Consider the following 8,030-nt stretch of genomic DNA (forward strand, 5'->3'; position numbering starts at 1 on the left):
ATGTGGCTTTGTATTGGAACAATTGGAAGAAGCCGTAATAGTTGAAGAGGAAGAAGTGGTTGAAGACTTAGGAGATGCTGAACCTCCATGGGAATCTAGAGTTGTAGAGTATTCCTCCAAGAAGCTTGAAATTAATGTTGAGGAGATTAGTGCACAACCTCCAAGGCATATTTTCTATGAAAAATTAGACGGAATAGATCAAGAGGCAAGTTCCCTTGGTGATGATAATCATGAATCAAGCCATCCTAGCAATGAATTTGCATCCACAAGTGAACCCCTTGAGTTAGAAGAGCCTTCTCCCATTGACATTGAAAGCAACATTGAGGTAGATTCCTCTCAACCTCATATTTATGATTTGAGTGACGGAAAAAAGTTGGGTGAACTTGGTGAGGAAGAGCTTGAAAGTGAAGAATCTTTGCAAAAGGTGGGAGCCCTTCGAAAAGGTTGGACGGGAGTTGAATATGCTTTGTCAAGAACGTTGGAGACTTCTCTACCTAGGTTGCTGTCTACTCCTTCATTTGAGTGGGTAAAATTTATCTCTATTCGCTTTACTGTCCCACTTGAGTATGGTATTCTTGAAACAGATGGCCAACTTAGGAGGCTTTGTGGAATGAAGCGTAAGAGAAGGATGTTTAGTAGTTGGAGTTACAAATCAAGGCTCATCAAGGTTGAGATTTCAAGAGCTAGATGCAAGGGTTGGACTAGTGATCAATTGGTTGGATCTAAGAGAAGAGTTTGGTACTTCATTGAGAATTCGGATTGCTTGCCACCCGGTTGGAACAATGATGATCTACTTAAAGACGGGTGTGGAAACAAGATTTGGGATCCGGGTATACAAGAGGATCAACTTTGGGAGCTCAAAGCTTGTGAAGCACATCATCAAAGCTTGGTGAATTCACTTGGAAATATTGGAGTTTATTGGAAGTTCAAGCGTTGGTGGAAGTTTCAAGATGAGTTCAAGCACAAGCCACCATGACAAGGAGCTCACCAAATGTCTAACTTAAGGACTTTAACTAAAAGTGTTAGGTGGGAGACACCCCACCATGGTAAATTCTTCCTATTTTTCCTTTTTTGCTTATAGTGGTAATAAGTTGCATTTTTATTTTTAGTTAAGTTTATTTAGTTTAAGTTATGGTTTTACTTGTTTAATAATGTCTGGCATTACTCTGGTAGCTTGTTAATTTCTTATTTAAAATAAATTAAAAAAAGAGAGAGGATGTCACGCGTGCGCGTGACCGACGCGTACGCGTCGATGCCCAAAAATGACTCATGTGAAAACGGTGCTGGGACGATGCGAGCGCGCGGCCTGGACAAAGAGTTGTGCCAGGACCGTGCTGGTGGGGTGTTAGGCACATAGCCAACCCCATGCGTGCGCGTCACTGACGCGTACGCGGAATTTGAGTTTTTTCCCACCCACGCGTAGACGTGGGCGACGCGTGCGCGTCGACTTAACATTTCGATTGACCACTCTTACAAACAGAGAGTTGGGCTGCCACTGTGCGAGTGTTGTGCGCGGAGCACAATTCACTTCCTCGCGTACGCGTGACTGACGCGTACGCATTGCATCCTTATTCTGCAACCCACGCGTACGCGTGGGCGACGCTTACGCGTCACGTCCTGTTTTTCATTTCTTCCTCCTTTCTTCTCTCATTTCTCCTTCTTTCTTCTTCTTCCCTTACTTCCTTCTTCTCCATTTCTTTAACTTCTCATCCTTATTCTCTTTTATTCTCTTTTGTTTATTGCATTGGCATACTTTCACTCATTGCATTTTAACTTTGTGCATGTTTTTATTCTCTTTTCTAAGTCTGCTATTTTTTCATTGGTGTTGAATTTTCTTACTTAACTGTTGACTATTTCTTCCATTGTTTTGGTGCTTCTCGACTTGTCTGCTATTTACTTGAAATGCCCTTTGCTTCTATTATTTTTTCACTCACATGTTGTAGCTACCATGTAGTTGAGAGCCTCATTATTATTTGGCATTAGTCCACCCATATTTTAGCTGTTTTCATATCTTTGTTTGTGGGTTACTCTTCTCCCTTTTTCTCTTCTTTCAGGCTGGCCACCAAGAGGAAAAAGGAAAAGTTTCTAACTGTGGCACAACAAGTCTCTCCGCACAATCTTTTGAGAAAGTGCATCAGTTGTCGCCACCCGTCCATTTGCATATCTTTGCATGCACCGAGGACGGTGCAATCTTTAAGTGTGAGAAGGTCGATGTCGACTTCCGTGGGTTAGTTACTTTCTTTTCAACACCAATATTTTATTTTTCTTTTGTTAGATAGGATAGATTGCATGGTCAGTTTGTTGCTTGCATTTAGCTACTACTTGGTTCAAGTAATATTTTCTTTTTCAAAAAAGTTTCTATAGCATTTCACTAATTTGAATTAAAACTTTTTGAACTTGTTTGAAGAATTTATTTTGGAACATGGTTTAGAGCTCGAACACACAAAACCAGTGAGATTTTGAACCTATTTGATTGGTTGCTTTTTATCAACCAATGTTTATTTTTGGTGTGTGTTATTCTCTCTAAAATTGTGATCTTTCTCTTGCTTGATTCTATATTTCCATTGTTTGATGTATGCATGCACTTATGTGATTGAGGCCTTTGTTTCACTATAGCTTACATACCCATATGGCCTTACCCTTTTTATTATCCTTTGTAAACCAATATTGAGCCTATTTTACCCCATTTACTTTTTACTTTAGCTCATCACTAACTCTAAGCAAAAAACAATAATGTCCTTCATTTGAATCCTTGGTTAGCTTAGACTAGTGAGAGTGCTCATGATTTAAGTGTGGATAAATTGGGTTTGGAAACGTTTGGTTTGGGAATTGGGTGTTGTATATTCTGGTGAAAATGTGAAAAAAAATAGTTGAGCATATATTCTTGCATTCAATATCTTAATCATATGCATTGAGAAAATCAAAAGAAAAAAAATAAAAAAAAAGAAAAGAAAAAAAATAACAAAAAGAGGACAAAATGCCCCAAAGTAAATGGTGTTAGCAATGCATATGAGTTGTACTTAAATTGGGATGCATGAATATGTGGCAAAACATAATTAATGGGCAGTTAGAATTTGTATTATGATTACATGGGTTGTCTTAAGTTAGGTGGAGAGTTTAGGTTAATCAAGATTCAGATTTTAGTCCACTTGACCAAATACAATCCTACCTTGACCCTAACCTTATTACAACCCTTAAAAGACCTCTTGATATGTGTATTTGTACATTAAATTTTTGTTGATTGGTAGAAGAAGAGCAAGCCTTAGAAAGCAAGGTTAGTAGAGAATTGAGAGAATCGAACCTTAAATACTTGAGTGATTAGAGTGTATCCACTTCCGGTGAGGGCTCGATACTCGATTCTTTGTTCCCGGCTTTCACGGTCTTTCTCCTTGCAAGTCTATTTGTACCTCATTTTATGATTTGAATTAGTGAGATCCAGTTCATATTTTTTTTCTTGAAAGATTTATTTACTTTTAACCAAGTAGGTAAAAACATTTTTGCATTTAGTTGTATTCATATAGATAGATTGCATTTCATAAATTCTACCATTCCCTTCACTCTTTTGGTTCTCTTGAGCTTAGCATGAGGACATGCTAATGTTCAAGTGTGGGGAGATTTGATGCACTACTATTTCGTGGTACATTTTATGCTGAATAGAGTGGATTTTATCTATTATTTTCACACTTATTCATAGAATTCGCATGTTTTATATTTTCCTTCCTAATATTGTGCTATGATTGAAAACGTGCTTCTTTGGCCTTAAATTCGCTAATTTTAATCATCTCTTATTACCATTCGATGCCGTGATATGTTTATTAAGTGTTTTCAGGATTTATAGGGCAGGAATGGCTTAGAGGATGGAAAGGAAGCATGCAAAAATGGAAGGAATACACGAAATTGTGTTTTTCAGAAGCTGGTAGCGACGCACACGCATAGACGACGTGTACGCGTGACTTGTGCAGCAGACATACGACGCACACACGTAGATGACACGTACGCGTGACTAGAAATTATTTCAGCAACGCGTGCGCGTGGCCAACGCGTACGCGTGACAAAGCGTCACGTGCTGCAGATATCAGAATTCGCTGGGGTGATTTCTGGGCTGCTTTGGACCCATTTTCAGGCCCGAAAATACTGATTAGAGGCTGCAGAGTGGAGCTAGAAGGGAATCAATCATTCATACTTTCATTTATACACTTTAGGTTTAAATGTAGTTTTCTAGAAAGGGAGGCTCTCTCTTCTATCCAGGTTTTAGGGTTTTTAGGTTTAACTTTTCTCAAATTCAGATTTCTACTTTACTTTAATTTAATTTCTCTTCTACTTTTATTTGTTCTAATACCCTAATTATCTATTTCTCTTGTTGATTACTTTATGTTGCCAATTTAGTTTATGAATTCTTCTTATTTCCTTTAATTCGTATTAATGCAATTTATGTTTCCATGTTTATGATTGCTTTCTTTACTTTGTTGTTATTGTTTTCTCTTACAATTGTTAGCCTTAGATTTTGCTATGCCTTGTTAATTTTCTATGTTTTTATTTTATGCCTTCCAAGCGTTTGATAAAATGCTTGGTTGGATTTTAAATTAGAATTCTATGTTCTTAACTTGGATTGATCAATTAGAGACTCTTGAATTGTCAAAGTCTTTTGTTGATCGGTAATTGAGACTTGCTGGTTGGCTTAGGTTTCACTAAATCTAGTCTTTGATTAGGACTTGTGAACTTAAGTTGATTTTGCTCACTTGACTTTCCTTCATTGTTAGAGGTTGACTAAGTGAAAGCAAAAGGCAATTACCATCACAATTAATGATGATAATGAGGGTAGGAATTCCAATTATCAATCTTTGCTAGGACTTTTCTTAGTTGTTATTTTATTTCCTTGTTATTTACATTACTTGTCTCTTATCACAAAAACTCCAAAAATACTTTTCCATAACCAATAATAAACTACACTTCCCTTCAATTCTTTGAGTGACTACCCGAGGTTTAAATACTTCGGTTAATTTTATTGGGTTTGTTTAAGTGACAAACAATTTAAACATTAATTGAGGTTTAATTGTCGGTTTAGAACTATACTTGCAACGTGATAATTTTTGTAAAAATCTTTACCGATATTTTTTCTCCATCAACAAACACAATATACCTTATGTTAATTACTCTTTTTAACATAGAAAAAAACATAAAAAGAAACAGTAACAAGACAAGAAAGCTTGTATTGTTTTAGAGGGTTGACTCCACCATCAATCTTACAAAATAATAATGAGCTCTTTCTCTCTTCTCCACCACTTTCTCTTGTATTTTCTTCTTCTCCCACCCCTTTTTTCTTTTTCCTTTATATTTTCTGGTCTCCCCCTCCCTTTTCTCTTTGTTTTACTAGTTTTTACTTTATTTTTTGTTATCTACTTCTTAATATTTAATATCATCTCCACCCTCTTCTTCTCTCATCCTTTCTTCTTTCTATGTCCTCTTTTTTTTTTCTTTATATTCTTTCTTTCATTCCTTCTTTTTTGTGTTTCTATTTACTTTGTTGTTTTTTATTTTTTTTTTGTTCTCAATACTCAATAACCTTTCTTTTGCAGTGTTCTCTCTTTTATGGGTGGTTGTTCTTTTCTTTTGTGGTGTTTTATTTTCTCTTTATGAGTAATTTTAATATAGTAGTATATATTTGGGAGAATAAAACATCAAGAGGATAATCTTTTGTCCATTAAAATATTTTTAAATTAGAAATGAATTTAAATTTACTCGAAGAAGAGAAAAATAAATCTCATAATGTTGTAGTACTTTTTGTGTTAGTCAAGAAACTAAAAAAATTCTATCGTCCCTATTTCTATCTATTAAAATTTTTTGTAATTGAATATTGGGCTCACTCTCAAGTTTTAGTTCAACATAAAAATTATCTAATTTTCTTCCTTAAATTTAGATCTAATTTTTTTTATTAACTGTAAGTGTGTATGACTAATTTTATAAGTGAAAGCTTTCTCCTGTACAAAAAAAAAGTTACTCTTTCCAACATTTGAAATAGTAATTTAGGACTTTTTTATTTAAATAAATATCTAAAAATTATTAATTTTTAAAATGTTCACGGTTGAAAAGAAAAATAGAAATACGCATGGCCATTTCACTGGTACCGATTGCGAAATGAGTTTCCCTTTTAACTCAGCCCAGACATCTGCGTAACGGAAGCTGGCGTCTGCAAGTTGAAACCGGCATGTCCAATCATAGCTGGACCATGACTGAACATTTCATTATCAGGATTGTCTCTTAACAATGTATCTTCACTGATATTTTCGTGAAACTTAACATTTGATTCCTGGTCAATCTTCATTTTTTTCCTAAAAAATAATTCATTAATTTAGAATAGAATAAGTTTTTGACATACGAGACAAGCCAATTCTATTTTTAAGTCAGAACACATAGAGGCATGTCCCAGAAGAATGAACAGCTAAAACTAGATATCTGATACAAAAATGAGCAAAATCTACATGAGTAAAATCATGATACAAACATGAGCAAAATCATGAACTACATCTTCTGTGATCTGTAAATCTGCAACAATAAAAAAATCCAAATCTCATGAGCAAAATCAAAAGCAATTATTTTTACTTATCAAAATGTGTAAAATAAGATTAGAAAATTAATAAAATCAGGACATTTTTATTTAATTATCCATTCAGCATTCACAGCACAGAAATAGTATAGTTCAAATATAATCTTCTAACAGTGCACTTATTATTCATATAAAATTCTGATTTGAGTTTCTTGATCTTCACTAAAAGCATGGACTCTTTTTTTTGTTGGCTGTAAAATATAGAGTTAAACACAAATTCAGCAGAAAAAAATTGAAAAATAAAAATATTTCTTGAACTAGGAATAGAAGAAAAATTTATTTTTTCATATCCAGCTAATATAAATTTCAAGAGAAAAATCCAAAGCAGAAGTTGAAAAATACACTCATTTCGCATGCGCCAGAAACAGTGTTCATACGGACCTATACGTTTTCTGTTTCTCGGGCGATACAGCTGAATTGGACTTCCATTTCGTGTATGACGCAGCTGAGTTGGTCCTGACATTTTCACCTCCATTTCGCAGGTGCCTAGGCTGAGTTGAAGGTGAATTTCATTTCGCAGCCAGTACCATTACGATGATCATGTGTATTTTTGTCTTTCTTTTCAACGTGCGTATTTTGAGAATTAATAATTTTTAAATATTTATTTAAATAAAAGAGTCGTAATCTAGAGTATGCTAATATCTTTTCTTTGCTTTTTTTTTTGTAATATTCTATTTTAATTTGTTGATACAATTTTTTAATCATTTCAATTTATTGTTCTAATAATAGTTTATTACATATAAACCATTACTTTTTTATTTTAATAAATTAATTTCAGTATCTACTAAAGTACATGACAAACTACATCTAGAGAAAATTGTGGTAAGTATATACGTTAGTTTGCGCAAATTAAACAAAGTTAAAAGAGTTTTATTTGATTTCTGGAGCTTTCTAGGATGGTGAAAGAATATTTTGGTCCTTAAAGAACCAGGATACATAATGAAATAGATAAATTTTTTGGGCTCTCTCATAAATATAAATTTTTATCAAAAGAACCCATCCAGCCACCATTGTACTTTATGACTGTGCTTTGACGTTGTCGTTCACGGCAGTACTGTTGGCAAAGATTTTTTCATCACAATTTTTTTGACTTCTCCAAATTTCAATGAGAAAAATGACAACACCTTGAGAAGTTTTCTATTGGACCGTCTAAAAAACGACACCTTTAATTTTTTTTTACTTCAATTTTTCTACTGCTGCCGTGAACTCGACTTCATATTCGCCGACGAATTGTCCTTTTTCTGAGTCGGCTAACAATAATTTTTTCTTCCTTTTTTTAGTTATTCTTTCCTCAACGCCACCCTTTCTTTCTCCTTCTTCTACCTTAGGTGGAGAGTGAACAAATTAAAACGTCAACGTGCAAAGATTTTGAATTGAATGGATATCTAACCTTTACTTTAAAATTTAAAATTTCCTCCTCAGATCT

This window comes from Arachis ipaensis, chromosome B06 (assembly GCF_000816755.2).
Source record: "Arachis ipaensis cultivar K30076 chromosome B06, Araip1.1, whole genome shotgun sequence".
NCBI lineage: Eukaryota > Viridiplantae > Streptophyta > Magnoliopsida > Fabales > Fabaceae > Arachis > Arachis ipaensis.